The 16,786-nt window shown below is 37.7% G+C and overlaps 1 long non-coding RNA gene across 1 annotated transcript in view; it reads left to right on the forward strand.

Annotated features, from left to right (window-relative positions):
* Positions 1–8,009, forward strand: part of LOC126485641 (uncharacterized) — a 29,779-nt gene extending 21,770 nt beyond the window's left edge. Inside the window, exon 2 of the long non-coding RNA XR_007588061.1 lies at positions 6,966–8,009. This is a non-coding gene — a long non-coding RNA (uncharacterized LOC126485641). The remainder of the gene's footprint in view (positions 1–6,965) is intronic.
* Positions 8,010–16,786: the final 8,777 nt, after the last annotated feature.

The raw sequence follows: 16,786 nt of genomic DNA on the forward strand, positions 1-16,786 counted from the left end.
TCGCATCTACTTGTTGCCATTAAATCTAATATATTTCTATCATGCATGGGGCTCCTAACTGTCTGTTCTAGCTAGTTTTCAGAGAAGGCATTTGGTAACATTTTGCAGGATGTCTTTTCATGCCACTAACAAAAATGTAATTTCCCAATTAATTGTTGGATGATTAAAGTATGCACTTATGACTGCAATATGATTGTGGAACTTACATATAAGTGAACTGAGGTTTTCTCTAAAGTTTTTGGTTACATCAGCCAGTGAGTCTGGTGGACGACAGTAGGATCCAATCATCATTTTATGCTCACCCCTGTTACTGAGTCTTGCCCAAACAATCTCACATGCAGCTTCAATTTATACCTCGGTGGATTTGAGTTTCTTGTCCACTGCGACAAATATACCAGCTCCATTTCCCATTTACCTGTCCTTTTGATATATATTTAAATGTTCCCCAAAAACCTCACTGCTATCAGTTTCAAGTTTCATCCAGCCTTCTGTATATAGTATTATGTGAGCTTCATTGCTTTTCATGAGCGCTTCACTCTCTGGCACTTCATTGCAAATGCTTCAGCAGTTTACGATAAGGATTTTGAGGTTCTCACCTGTGGGAGGATTACTGCTTAATAAGTGTAAAACAAAACATAGAACTACAGATATGCTGAGTGAAATGCATTTGGGTGTCAAGTGAGCAATGTGTAAAGCCTTCAGTGACTCCTGTAGCAGAATACTATCTAATGATTTTTCACAAAACCCAAAGAAATTCTGGTCATGTCTAAAGATTGTTAATGGCACCAAAGTTAGTGTCCAGTCCCTAAAATTGAGGGTAGCAAAGCAAAAGCTGAAATGCTTAACTCCATTTTCAAATGTTCCTTTACAAAGGAAAACCCAGGGGAATTGCCCCAATTTAATTCTCAAATCTCTGAAAAGGTGAGTGAAATAAGTGTTAGTGTCAGTGGTGTTGAGAAACAGCTGAAATCATTAAAATAGAATGAAGCTCCAGGCTCTGATGGAACCCCTGTCAAATTCTATACTGAATTTGTGGCTGAGTCAGCACCTTTTCTGGACTATAATCTATTGTAGATCCCTTGAACAAAAGACCATGCCCAGTTCTTGGAAAAAGGTACAGATCACACCTGTCTACAAGAAGCATAGTAGAAGTGATCCATAAAACTACCATCCTGTATCCTTGACATCAGTTTGTTGTGGAATCTTAGAACATATTCTGAGCTCAAACATAATTAGATGTCTTGAACAGAATAACCTTCTCAATGCCAGCTGGCAAGGATTTTGAAAACATCAATCATGTGAAATTCAACTCACACTTTTCTCACATGACATACTGAAAGCTTTGGATCAAGGCAACCAGGTAGATGCAGTATTTCTTGATTTCTGAAAAGAATTGGACTCAGTACCATGCCTATGCTTATTGTCAAGAGTATGATCATATGGGGTATCAAGTGAAATTTGTAAATCGATTGAAGACTTTTTGGTAGGGAGGGCATAGCACGTTATCTTGAATAGAGAGTCATCATCAGATGTAGAAGTAACTTCAGGTATGTCCCACAGAAGTGTGTTGGGACCCTTGCAGACAATATTAATAATAAAATCAGGCTTTTTACAGATGATGCAGTTGTCTATAATGAAGCACTGTCTAAAAGAAGCTACATAAACATTCAGTCAGATCTTGATAAGATTTCAGTGTGGTGCAAAGATTAGCAACTTGTTTTAAATGTTCAGAAATGTAAAATTGTGCACTTCACAGAATGAAAAAATGTGATATCCTATGACTATAATGTCAATGAGTCACTGTTGGGATTGGCCAACTCGTACAAATATGTGGGTGTAATGCTTTGTAGTAGGGACATGAAGCGGAATGATATCTTAGCTTCAGTCATGGGTAAAATAGGTGGTAGTCTATGGTTTATTGGTAGAATACTGGGGAAGAGCAATCAGTCTACAAAGGAGATTGCTTACAATTCACTTGTGTGACCAGTTCTAGAATATTGCTCAAGTGTGTGGGACCTGTAACAGATAGGAGAACGGGGGATACTGAATGTACATAGAGGAGAGCAGCACAAATGGTCACAGGTTTGTTTAATCTGTGGGAGAGTGTCACAGAGATATGAAGGAACTGAACAAGAAGACTCTTTAAGATAGACGTAATCTATCCCAAGAAAGTCTACTAGCAAAATATCAAGAACTAGCTTTAAAGGATTACTCTAGGAATCTACTACAACCCTCTATGTATCACTCACAAAGGGAACACGAGGATAAGATTAGAATAATTATAGTTCACACAGTAGCGGTCAAACAGTCATTCTTCCTGTCTTTTGTGCGTCAAAGGAACAGCAAGAAAGCCTAATAACTGGTACAACAGGTTGTACCCTCTGCCATGCATGTCACAGTGGTTTGCAGAGTGTAGATGTATATGTAAGTGTAAGGTGTTTTTGGTGTTTCCATATTGTTGTCCACCCTCTGTTGCTGAGGGAACATGGTTGGACCTTAAGTCCAGTAACAATGAAGAGAACAAACAGCCCTTTTAGATAGAGGAGTTAAAGAATGAACTATGTAAAGCTTTCAATTGAGACACAAGAGCCAAACATAGACACTATATGTTGGAACATTTAAATAATGAGAATATATATTGCTTCTTGGAGGAAAACAATGATCCGCTTACTGAAGCCTGGGAAGGAAGGACTGCAACAGCTTCAGTAGTTGTTGCTGGGTAGAATTGCCATTTGTATAGGGAAAACACTGGAACAAATGATCAACAGCCTCTTAGTATGGACTCTAGAAAGCAGAAAGCTTCTCATTCACATTTAGTGTGGATTCTGTAAATAGCATTCTACACCTGACAGTCTAACACTCCTTGAGTCTGTTATGCAAGAGGGTTTTTACTTACTTACATATTTATTTTTTGCAGACAGCAACTAATGGGAATTTTTGTATATTGAAAAGGACAATGACACTACATGAAGATACAATTTCATCTGACTAAGTGCATGAATGGAGCTTCCCAGGTCATCTTTCAATTAAAGTGTAGTTCCTTTCTGACCACAGGGTTGGTAGTGCACACTCACATCAAGATACTCAGGAGAAAGATGTCCCTTGGATGAATGTGTTAAGTGTTCTCTTTTTGCAACAGCCATCAATAGTAGAGTGACCACAGTCAGGAACCCTGCCTGGTGCTCTCTTTTTGTGGATGATTGTTCAGTCTTTTGTTCATCTTTTAGACTCAAGATAACTGCATGTTAACTGCAACTAACAGTAAGAAGACTAGAATTATGTGCTAAAACCCTAGGCTTCAAGTTTTTCCCAGATAAATTTGTGTGTTAATGTTGACTGTGAACATTAAGTTGTAAATCAACACGAACTGTGACTAGGGACACCATTTTTAATTTGAAGGAATAAGTAAAGTTCCTGGGACCTAGCTTCACTGAAAAATTCATATGGCTTTAACACCTTAAGTATCTCAAAGAAGGTCATAGTGGCAGAATCTGGAGTGCAGCAGACGGATCCCACTTGTTGTTCTTTTACAGAGAATTTCATCAGTCATTATTGAACTATGGCTGTATTATGTATGGTTCTGCACAATCCTGTTTAAAGATCATGGGCATTAGACTGGAAAACAAAGTCTTGAGGACAAGGCTTGGGAACTGTCTCTGACCATCTGACACAGATTCCTCATGTTGTGATATGCATATAAAGTCTGGTTAATCCCCCAGTCTCTGGACTTTAAATGTTTTGCCTGACCACCAGCAGAAAGAAGTATGTAAATTGCAGAAGAGCAGTAAGACCATTTGGCATTAGAGCACAGGAGCAACTTCCTCCCCAGCCCAACAAGTCACATCCAGCCCATGTTCACATCAGACCTACCAACCATCAACAATACCTCTGTTTCATCAGCTGCCTTCCATTCCAGGCAAAAAGTCCCTGCCATACAATGCATCCAATGTGATCACCACATCTGCAATGATGAGCAGACCCTCTACAAATCTGATGAGGGTCTCACTGTGGCCATCACAAACCAAAATTAACCTTCCCACCTTGTCATTATGGAAGTGTTGGTTGCAGCTGGAGATGGATAATTTGATGGTCAGGCTATTTGGAGGGAGTCCATGAGAAAATTGCAGGAACAGTATGTAGGACTGTGTTCTTGCTAGGAGAAGGGAAACTTTCCTTCATTGATGCAGATGGAAAGAACAAAAATCCACATTGGATGATAAAAAATGGGTAAAAAGAGACATAGTCTCCCTTCCACACTTGTCCAGAAACAGATCTCTGGTACTTTATCTCTCTAGTCACCTATAATAACCCCCATACCCACTGACTGGCTGGAAAGGAGTACACCCCTCCCTCCTGTCACCAGACTGGGGCAACAGGCTAATATTCTTCACCAGGGTTTTGACTACCTCTTGTTGTGTCCTCAAATGAGAAATATTTTCCCCACTATCCTCCTCAGTAATATTCTGCCACTAACCCAATCAATGTGATATTCTTGTCCCTACCTAATGCAAGCCTGCTCCCAACCGTTTGCCCCAAGGCTCACATCCATATCATAGACCTAGATGCAAGACTTGTCCCATACATTGACCACTACAGCCTACTCTAGGCCTGTCACAGGCCAACAGTGGCATTGTATGTGGGCATGACTACTAACAAGCTGTCTGTGCACAGAATGGCCACTGCCATACTGTGACTAATAGATAGCTGGACCACTCTGTTGCCAAGCATGCCACACAACAACACAGTGTGCTTGATTTCAATGACTACTTCATGGCCTGTGCCATGTGGATTCTTTCCACCAACACCAGCTATTCTGAATTGTACACGTGGGAACTCTCAATACAACATATCCTTCATTCCCATAAACCCCCTGGTCTCAGTCTTCATTGGACCGTTTTCCACCTGTGCTTATCCTGTTTTCTGCTGGCACTCCAGTGTCACATATGCCTTCTACTCCTCTGGCATATCTGGATAGTCATTTCCCCCTCTCTGCCTCTCTCCTCTTCCATTTTCCCCTCAAGTACAGCCTCTCGATGTTGCACTTAAGAGCTCACCATCCTGACCCTGGTACATCCCTGTGCACTCCCATAGGCAGCAGCGTCTTCCACCACCCCCATGCTGCGGTTCCCCCTGCCCCCCCCCCTCTCCCACTTGAGTTGAGCATCATTAGTTTAGCTCCTCTATTGTTACCTGTCTGATATGGTTGAGCCTGTCCAGTATAGCTTACTTTGTCCTCAGAGCACACAGAGCTCACCAATACCTCAAGGTCACATGCCTGCATGAGGTTTTTTGTTTTATTTTTAAATTTTGTTCCTATTTTTTATTTTATTGTTGTCAATATTTTATTGTTTTGTTTTAGTTTTTAAAATTTTGTTTATTTTGTATTTCCTTTTAATTTTTTGTGTTATAGTTGCATGCATTTTATCGATACATGCATGAGACTGTATATGCGAACATATGAAAAGTAACCATAAATACTTAATATAGTGCACAAAATAACAGCAAACATTAATATGGTAATGAACGAAATATTAAATACTGTGGAAAATTTATGATAATAATGTATGTAAATAGTTCATATTAAATAGATACACTTCTTATACTACCACATTACTTAGATATACTTACATAAAAGCATACTATGTCACAAGCTGCATGATTCATGCAACAACTATAAATTATGGAAAAGCATACATCTTGTTATTATCTCTTATCTTAAAATTCTTGACATTGTTTATTTAAAGTATACAATAATAAAAACTGAAAATTAACAAACTGCCACTAGAAAAACATACGTGAATATTTTTGCGCAAAATGTTGTAATAACCAATCCGAATTAAGAATGTGTATGATTGACTGAAATAAGCAGAACAACTGTGAAACAGTGTAAGTGCAACAAAACATTATCAACTTTTTAGTCCTGTATGAAAATTGACGAACTTAAGCTTGTTTCGCTCGAAAAAATTTTTTTTACAAGATAGCATACTAGTTTTTGAAGAAAATGCAGTAAAACAGTTTCTATTGGTCAGATGAGGTGACCTTTTCTGACAATTATTTTTATAGCAATTTTTGGGGTAGTATAATTTTCTGCATCGACACTGATAAAGCTTTTAAACGTTTGCTCAGAAGGCAGGTGAAGATTGGGTAAGTTGATGAGGAGCCTAAGATGATGAATTTTGAATTTCTCAACCCTACAGGTGGTGCTATGTGTACTATGCTATTGTTTCCTTAATATGCTCTGCAGGCATGTCTATTGAACTATTCACACTTGGTCATTTTGTTTTATTGAGAACAGAGGCTTGGTAGTGGATGCTGTTTTTGTAACAATTTTTCCTATGGTTTAAATAAATTTCATGTAAGTAATTCTGTTATATTAATGAATAATAGTTGATTCCTGTTAAGTCTTATAGATATATTGATTCTTTAATAACAGTTCAATGAAATTATTCTGTAAGACTTTGTGCATGTTAAGTCTGTATCCAAAATGTTGACTGTGGTTAAAATGGTGAATTATGCAGAGGCTAAGGTGACGAATTCATCATCTTTCCTACCTCTCTCTGTTGCCATGCTTCTAATCCCTTTGTTATTGTGTAACCATGTCAATTTGATCACATGCTAACTAATAAATATGGGGAAAATGAATGTAAGGAAGACAGATTGACAGAAATGCAGCAAGGAGTCAACGAAAAAGCGATGCGGCTTGTAAGAAATGTGACTACTGTTAATGCTGGCAGTAGGAAGTTCAACTTTCCTTAAGCTACTTTACATTACTATGTAAAAAAACATACTGATGAAGTAAGTTATGGTTGTATTCATATTTAAATATATTTGAAAATCTCATTTTAAATTTGTATTTTATCTATTTATTTTTCATTAAAAATAAAATTAAAATAAAGTCTTTGTTATTTAAGTTTTCAAAAATCTCATTGTAGACCTAATAATTCAGACTGCTTCTTTTATTTCAGGATTTGCCGCAGAATGCAGCCAGGTTTATAAATACATTTAATCATGATTACAAGAATTTGGGCAATATGCCATCGATTCAGACAGAAGAGCTTTTGAACTGACAAGGTTTGACTTCACTCAAGTTGTTTACCATTATGCTGAATTTAAGAATAAAGAGCATTGATTCAGCAAAGCTAAAAAGATGGCAGGGAAAGATTTTATTCAAAATTTCATGACACATTTTTAATTTTCTGTTTGTATACCAGAACTTATGTTGGGAGCTAGATTGGCTGCATTTAGTTACGTGAATTTAGAGGGATTTTCTAATTTACGCAGAGAAATAGGAACAAAATGCAAATTTGAGCCCTGCAAGACCTTTAATGTTGATGAGACAGGATTTTCAACAGTTCCCACAAAGGTACCACCAGCATCAAGCTCTGATGGCAAAGGAAAGGTAGGAAAGGTTTCCTCTGCTGAGTGGGGAACAAGTATTAGCATTGCTTGCTGTGTTAGTGTCACAGTCAGTTCGTACCTCCACTTTTTATTTACCTTAGGGTCAGAATGTGTGTGGTGTAACAGACAACAAGTGGTCTGTTGCATGCGCCATCTATCGCCCCTGGCCTAGCACAAATTCTAATTAAATGATAAAATTGAGTTGCGGATTAGGATTTGTTAGTTATGTGCATAAATACTGCGGAAGTATTTGGTTTTTATATGTGCAGATAATTCAAACACCGAGCCAACAACTGGCGCGGACTTTCCTTGATGCGGCAAGTAGCAGGCCACCATGCAGCAAACACAGTGAGGCTGATGACATCGCTCCATGGAGGTCCAGAGTCACGGCAGCGTGATACTCCGAGGCGGTTGTTGGACTTCGGAGAAAAAAAAACGAAGAATGTATAATGAGGAACTTTGTCTGTAACAGCGAAAGCAGGAAGAAGCAATTTAATGGCTGGTAACGCAGTAGGCGGTACCTCAAGAGCCGACTGTACATAGGTATCAGAAATAAATTGCTGTAACTATTGTAAAAAAGGAGTTCTGAATAAGAGTTATTACGAGAAGCAGTCAGACAGCGTCAGTTACTGATGAATGATCACCATAGGCGACATTTTCTTCATCAGCTGCACCGTACCCTCTTTCACTTGACGAATTTAGTCAACAATAAGACAGAGCCGAACTACGCAAATAATAAAACTCATCAGTGGGGCGGGTACAGCGCAAATGCAGCTAGCATGTCTTAATCCTTTAACTGCTGTGGACGTGTTAACGCGCGCGCCTTTGTATCTATGCCTGTGTGCTCTGAACGTGTTTACGCGCACCACCAGTCCTTCACCTGGCACTCTGAACATGTCTACACATAGGCATGCTCAGAGTACCAGGTAGAAGGACTGGTGGCATGCGTAAATGCATTCAGAGCACACAGGGACAGGTACAAAGGCATGTGCGTTAATACGTCCAGAGCATTTAAAGGGTTGATGGTGCTTCACCTGAATTTGTTGGAGTTGGCCATGAATCTGGCATGCTTCAGGGCTTTGTAAAATAGGTGGAGCATTTCATTAAATAAGTAATACCGTCACAAAGATATCCAATCTTTTTGTTTCTGGATAATCATACTTCACATCTCACTTTGAGAGCCATTACCCTCTGCAGAGATAATTTCATAACTCTCCTAGGTTTCCCATTGCACACAAGACACGGATTGCAAACTTTGGATGTGTTATTTTACAGACCTCTGAAGACAACCTATAGTAGAGCTTGTACTGATTTATCTTGCTAATCATCCAGACCAAGTAATAACAATACAAGTCATTGCAAGCTTTTTCAACATTATCTTTAACAAAGCTGCATCTTTAAACAATGCAATCAAGGCCATTATAGACACAGGAACTGAGAAATTAATGATGAAGACTTCACAGCATCGCTAACAATGGACACTCCTATCAATGAAAATTCAACCAACACAGGTGCTCTACCTGGTATGTCAGCAAACCCAACTGCAGAATTTGATGCACTGCAAGGTCATTCATCTAACTCTACTACTAGCCCTATTTTACCCTTGTTATCCCAAGCAGAACCTCTACCAGGGTCTTCATCTAACCCTATACCTACTTCTATTTTATCTCCATTACCGCAAGCAGAACTTGGTGAATTATCAGTGCCCTCACATACACCTAACTCCACATCTAGCTGCGCTTTACCTCTGTTACCTCAAGCTCCTCCTAAAGGAGGCGCAAAAGAACAAAGAAATAAGTTGCCATATCTACCCATAACTAGCACGTCCACGAAAATAGCTCTGGAAGAAAAGAGACAAAGAAAATAGAACAACAGGAAGAAGAAAGAAAAATGAAGAGATGTAAAAAAATTGAGAGAGAATGCAAATGCAAAAGAAAAAAATATGAACGAAGGTCCTAAACGTAAACTTGCATTCAGCAGAGGTTTTGAAGTGAAACAAAGAGAGGATCCTAGAATAGACTTCTGCAAATCATCTTCAGACACATCCAATGAAATTGAGTACACTGACCGTGTTTCCAATTATGTTGATGAAAGAGACAGCATCCTTTGTGATGAGGTTGGAAAAACAGAAATGTGGTCTCAGTGTTCCTGATGCAAAGAGTGGGCTCATGCTCTACGTATGGGCTTAAATTACAGAAAGTAAAAAGTGTTATATTTGTGACTTTTGTGAAAAATAGATAATCATCAATAAAATGTCTTTGTTTTCTAAATGAAATTTCATTTTGTCATCTTACCCATACCCCAAAGTCATCTAGCCTCTCCTGTAGGGTAAGTTGACAAAAAAAATCTTTAGTTTCAGGAAATACTTAAGCACTCAAATCTAAAGGGAATACATGAAGTAATTGATTTGCCATAAATAAACTATTTGACTTCAAAGTAAAGGCCAGAAAAATCACAATATACCTTAACGTCGTCAACTTACCCAACTGTCGCTTGTACCATTTTGTACAGGACTGGGCATAATTCTTGTGTAGTACATGCAGTGTTTTGCACATCCAAAAATTTATCAATGATATAAAGCCACCAGTGGTTAAAATCTTTAACTTATAAACAATGAAATGGTAATTAACTGTAATAATCTTTTTTTTATATATCATATCAAAATGCAGCACTTAAAATGCAATAAATTGTGGTGAAACACAATTTCGTGTGCAAATGCATGTTCTTTTGCACTTAAAACCTGAACAATGAAAGATTTTCGCAAACATTTCTTGTAATTACTGTAAGAATATATTTCTCATTATAATATGTTATCACTTTAACCCATCTCAGCACAAGCAGTTCATGTAAAATTGGTTTTATATGCATTTCATGTGCAACTTATGACTGCTATATCACAGCAATGGATAAAGCTTTCATAAAACAACAGGATGACTATTAACTAAATATTTTTGTCTAAATTACATGTAACTGTCTACCTTTTTACAAAATTTGAACCGATCCGCACAAGTTTGAAACATAGAAGTCGTGCACATAAAGAAACTCACAAAAATTTGCGTTTTTGCACATAAGACCAGAATGGAGCTAGATTTTTGAAAGCAAGTTTTCAGTTTCATCATAAAAGTGCATTTTTTATTTGTATTGTTCACTTTAAACTGTTTTCTGTACATTATATTCACATAAGAACAAATTTTATATGTTACAAAGGGTGTTCAAAAAGTTTTGCATAGTCAGCTCTAATTTTTTTATGTTTTGCAGGAGGAGAATGAAATTTTTTGTGAACATACTTGCAACATTTAGCTACACATTGAGCCTACTCAATGTAGCCTCCATCAGCTGTGACACTTCTGGCCCAATGTTCTTTCCATGATGTAAATGCACTTTGGTAAAATTCTAGGAATGGTCTTTTACACCATCGCTTGACACAGGAAATAAGGTCTTTCTCACTATCAGATGACCGAAGAGGTAAAATTCAGACGGAGCCAAGCCTGGGCTCTAGGGCGGATGAGGAACAATTTTCCAACCCATTTTCCTGATTGTCTCCTGTGTCATAAGGGCTGTATGGGGGTTTGGCATTGTCATGGTGTACTCTGGTGAGCTGATGCTGAAGCTTGGTCTGTGTGTCTTGATGGAACGTGGTCTTGATGGCATGTCATCACACGTATGTCATTTTGGATGATTGATCAATGGCCTCCTTATTCACATCACTCACTGCCGTCGATGGTCTACCGCATCTTGGATGCGGTAGACCAATCGAGAGAAATCACCTTCTTTAAACCTCTGCACCCACTGCTGGATACTGCTGCGATCCACTGTGCCCTTCCCATAAAAAAGGGAGCAACTTCCTGTGAATCGATGTGGCAGAGTCATGCCAGTCGTGAAGAGGAACTCCATGATTGATCAATGGCCTCCTTATTCACATCACTCACTGCCGTCGATGGTCTACCGCATCTTGGATGCGGTAGACCAATCGAGAGAAATCACCTTCTTTAAACCTCTGCACCCACTGCTGGATACTGCTGCGATCCACTGTGCCCTTCCCATAAAAAAGGGAGCAACTTCCTGTGAATCGATGTGGCAGAGTCATGCCAGTCGTGAAGAGGAACTCCATGATTGATCAATGGCCTCCTTATTCACATCACTCACTGCCGTCGATGGTCTACCGCATCTTGGATGCGGTAGACCAATCGAGAGAAATCACCTTCTTTAAACCTCTGCACCCACTGCTGGATACTGCTGCGATCCACTGTGCCCTTCCCATAAAAAAGGGAGCAACTTCCTGTGAATCAATGTGGCAGAGTCATGCCAGTCGTGAAGAGGAACTCCATCACCAACCATTGTCGCAACCTGACATCTACTTCACGGTCCATTGTGACTCACCTGTAAATAAAAGAAAATACTTTTATACACCAAATCTAGCTAAATGTTCCAAGTATGTTCACATAATATTTCACTCTCCTGCTGCAAAAAATAAAAAAAAAATAGACAAAACTGTGCACAACTTTTTGAATGCCCTTTGTACATGTAGCTCAACAATGGGTAAAGATTACTGAATTTAAAAAAAATCGTTTTGACCTTGTCCATATACCTACCTTAGTGTAAAAGTTGATCCAGTTCATACAAGTTTAAAGTGTAGAAGAGATGTGCTTCAAAACCTCCCAGAAAAACTTTTTTTTTTTTTTTTTTTTTTGCATGATTTTGCACATAAAATCTGAATGGTGCACATACAAATGATGTCATTAGCTGAGCATTAATTTCAGCCTAATTAACTTTTGCAAAAGAAATTAATCAGTTTATGCAATTTTGCTAGGTGCAAGCTCAAGTGTGTTGTTAAAACCTTGCTTAATTACTGTAACATAGCTACAGTAAGAATGGTTCAAATGGCTATTCCTAGCTCAAATAGGAACCAATCACCAAGACGCCCCCCCCCCCCCCAAAAAAAAAAAAAAATAAAATAAAATAAAATAATAATAATAATAATAATAATAATTTGTGATTCTACACATGGCCTCTTCAAACATATTTGTTACAACATTTCGGCACCATGACAATTTCAAGATTGTACCATAAGTTCTCTTGTCAGTATGTGACACAATTTTCGAATTAGCCAAGTGAGTAGGGCCCCATGAAACCTGTTATCCGACTGTGATCTTCAGTTGTTACAGATCCTCAGTTTATGGTAGCAAAATATGGAGTAATGAATTTAACTGATTTCAGCATTTGAAATATAGATTTTTCATAGGAAATCTAAAATACAGTTTCAGAAGGATTGTGTGGTATCTATGGAATCAGCAAGCAGTCAGCAGTGTTGTGCTGTTGTTATAAACATCTCTTATGTATAAAAAAGTAGAGCTAACATGATACCTGTTTAAGTTATAGTCAGTGCATATGTCGCTAGATGTTGCAACAGATTTCACTTCAATAACTGATAATCAATTACAAAATTATATCACAACTCCCACATTCAGGAATAGAATCACATCACTAATTTCTTGCTGTACTGTGAACTGGATGTTCTTATACAGGCTATTAATATGCTGATGGAACTTATGCAGCTCTGCTTCTCCATGAGACCAAATGATGATTGTGTAGTCGATGTATTGCAGCCAACTGTGTGGAGATTAAAGCAGTTTGCTCAAATGCTTGGAAAAGATGTCTACTGCCGTTGAAGAGAGGGGAGAGCAGGAGGGGGGGTTCCCATTTTTATTTCATCCATTTGTTCATAATATTTGCTGTGCCAGGTGACATAGGTTGTTGACAGTAAACATAACCACACAAGGTCACTGATATCATGTGGTGTTTTGTCTTGAGTGCTGCTGATAGTCTCTTTCATTGGTATTGGTGAAGAAAGATTCGCTGGTCCTGTGTAAGGTGAATTTAGTGAGTTAAATCCTTCACATATGATTCTGTGTGTCCCACAAGGGGACATAGCTTTCTAGTGAGATATTTTGCCAGATTGTTGGTAGGTGAGTCATTAACTATAGGCCTCAAGGGGCAGCTTTCTTTATGGATATTATGCATTCCATAAATTCTTGGTGCTACCAGGTCTTCAGTGATGAGTCCCTGGCTGTGTCATAATCAGTTCTGGAGTCTTGGATTAAGGTGCAAATCTCCTTAATAATCTTCCCCATCAAATCACTTTTTAAGTTATTTGGAAATGGGATCACTCAAAAATCAGCTGTTTATAATTCATGTTGCATGGTATCCATTACAACTGTGGTGCTGTCTTTATTCACCTGGACAACAACAATGTCTTCTTCCTCCTAACTTCTTCTGCAGTGGCTCTTTCTTCCAAAAAGATATTATGTTTGGGTGGTTTCACTCTTTATGGTATGCTCACATGAAACAATCACATTCTTATTTGGAAATCTGAAACAGCTGGAAAAGAATATTAAAAATATACCTCATTAATCACAGCTACACATTATCTGGTCACCTAGATTAAAGGATTGAAAATCCCTGTTGCCAAAATGGCAAGTAACAGTAGCACAAGTAGTAGTGTACTATAAGCAGGCATTTGTTTTTTACATGTGCATGTAACTATTTTCCTTCAAAAATATGAATTTACTGCTGGTGAACTGAATATTAAGCCACTAATAGAAGAAAAACGGCAGTTGTTATTACAGCTAGTAACTGTTCATACAATTGAGGAAGCAGCATCTTTCCTTCTTGATTACTGTCTTATCTTTAGCTGACTTAAGCACAAATACTATTAAACAATATAGTGTTAGTTTATTTTTAGTATAGTATTCAGATTAAATTTCTACAAGTTGCCAGTTTTCTGTTGATGTACCTGTATATCTTGACTCCTTCCGCATCCCAGAGAGATCTACTTTCTTGTTGGAATCTATGGAACATGATGGATGGATGGATGAATGAATGAATGAATAAAGGACAAATGAATGATGCATGCATTTGTCCATTAAATAATTACAGTGAATGTTGGTGTGCACATGTGACCCCACAAACATATATCTTTTACGTCACTGACCACACAGTGCTGTGCTGTTCAAATCAGTCTTCAGATTTATTCATTCTGAATATGTTATGTCAGTAACAAGTTTAAAAAACATTTTACTAATATTGTAGATGATTATCAAAATGGATATGAGAGGTCTACCATAATGTTCTTTATTATTCATTCATACACAATGCTTTGCAAACCTCATGAAGAAGAAGAAGAGCTTTCAGTGAAATGGAATGACTCATGTTATACATCAACAGACAGAAGAACCCAGTGCAAGATATTCCTGTAAAGTATACTTACAAAAAACTGTAGCTTTTGTTACTCTTCTTGCTTTGATAACTATAGGAATTATTTTATTGTAACTAATAAAGCATCTGCCTTGAAAGGTTCACCTACATCTATGCAGTGCAAACATCTGTGGAGTGTATGATGAAGTGCACTTGTAATTGTACCAGATATTAGTATTTCTTTCCATATCATTTGTGAATGGAGTGCACAAAGAAAGACTGATTAAATGCTTCTGTGTCTGGTGTAATTAGACTAGATTTCTCTTACTAGCACCTACCAGGGCAATACATGGATAGTAACAGCATATCCTAGATTCTTCGCTTAAGACTGGTTCTCAAAACTTTGCTACTAGGATTTTGTGGGGCAGATGGCGTCTGTTTTCAAGCATCTGACAATTCAGGTTTTTCAGCACCCTCTTCCCTAGGTCAAACAAACCTGACACAGTGCATGCTGACCTTCTTTGTATACATTCATTATCCCTGTTACTGGCTTTAGTGGATCAAAGATTTCTTAAGTAATAGGACCCAGTACATTGTCTTTGATGGTAAGTGTTCATCAGAGACAAGGGTATCATGAGGAGTGCCCCAAGGAAGTGTGGCAGCTAGCTCTAAATGTAGAAAAATGTAAGCTAATGTAAGTGAGTAGGGAAAACAATCCCATACCGTTCGAATACAGCATTAGTGGTGTGTTACTTGACTCAGTCGGGTGGTGTTTAAATATCTGGGCATAATGTCGCAAAGTGACATGGAATGCAATGAGCATGTAAGGATTGTAGTGGGGAAGGCAAATGACTGACTTCAGTTTATTGGGAGAGTTTTAGGAAAGTGCTGTTCATCTGTAAAGGAGACTGCAACATTCGCCTGCTTTATTTCTTGGTTGATTGTCCTCTGTGTCAACATACTGCATTGCTATACTGGATGAAAAATGGGGGCGGAAGTTCAACACTCACTACTTTAAATGATGTAGCTGACAGGTGCACATTTGCGTTTCACTGTTCTTTACTTTCACTGTTCATAACCCCTCAATATTACACAGTTATTTGGCCAGTTCACTATTGTTTAACTTTCGACAAGCCTCTTTAATAGTTTGCAGGCAAACATCAACTTACTGCTACAATAGATTACTGTTGAACATCTACGAGCAGTAAAAACCTAACCACACATTTTACAGTCTTTCAAATAAATTGAGCAGACACAGTCATTACTTTAACACACGGCTTATTGGTGTAATACTTATTTCACAGTTAAGTTGTTGCATTGTTATTGTTCTAACCAACACAGATTTCTTGTCTGAAATTCGGCCATGGACTTACTATCTTGGGACCAAAAATCAGGCCCTTATATATCATCACAATAATAGGCACTGAAACTACACATTGTTTGATGTTTAATTTACAGAAATTACAATTAAAACTTAACTCATTAAATTAACTGAATACATTGAACAATTGCACCTTTTTAACAGTTTCTTCTACTATAAGAGTTAGGCCGAATTATTTGTTCAACTGATGAAATTAACACATATAGTTATGCAAACAATACTTTGAACAAAATTGGTAATTTTTTTGGAATTAATTAAGATCAGCCTTTGCTAACATGTTTATGAATAGAGCCAAATAAATCCTTCAAGAATACTATTAGTTGTTCCTCCAAATGTTTATAATTATTAAAGGATTTATATTTGTTTATAAGACAACAGTAGAATATAAGTGACGAAACAGTTACTGTCTTCATCCTATGATGGAAGATATTAACTAGTGAAAATAAATTGTAAAATAAATTACATACATAAAACTAAGCACAAAATTAGATCTGGTGTTATATTCTTTAAAAGTCAGGGCCAACCTTCTCTTTTATGAAAATGCGGATTATTCTCATGTATGTTAATGGTAACTAGTCGGAAATGAAAAAAAATGAATTTAAGGAGGCAGATGGCAAAACAAGAGGGGAAGTGAAAAGATCCCAGCTTGCTTCATCACATCAGCCCCTCATTGGATTGACCAGATATATATTGCAAATAGCTAACTGGGCAATTCAGTGACCACAAGTGACCCCAGACATGGGGTTTAACAATCAACACACCAAAAAAAATATTACATAAGAAATCTTATCAAAACTACATTACATACATTTT

Source organism: Schistocerca serialis, chromosome 1 (assembly GCF_023864345.2).
Source record: "Schistocerca serialis cubense isolate TAMUIC-IGC-003099 chromosome 1, iqSchSeri2.2, whole genome shotgun sequence".
In the NCBI taxonomy this organism is placed as follows: domain Eukaryota; kingdom Metazoa; phylum Arthropoda; class Insecta; order Orthoptera; family Acrididae; genus Schistocerca; species Schistocerca serialis.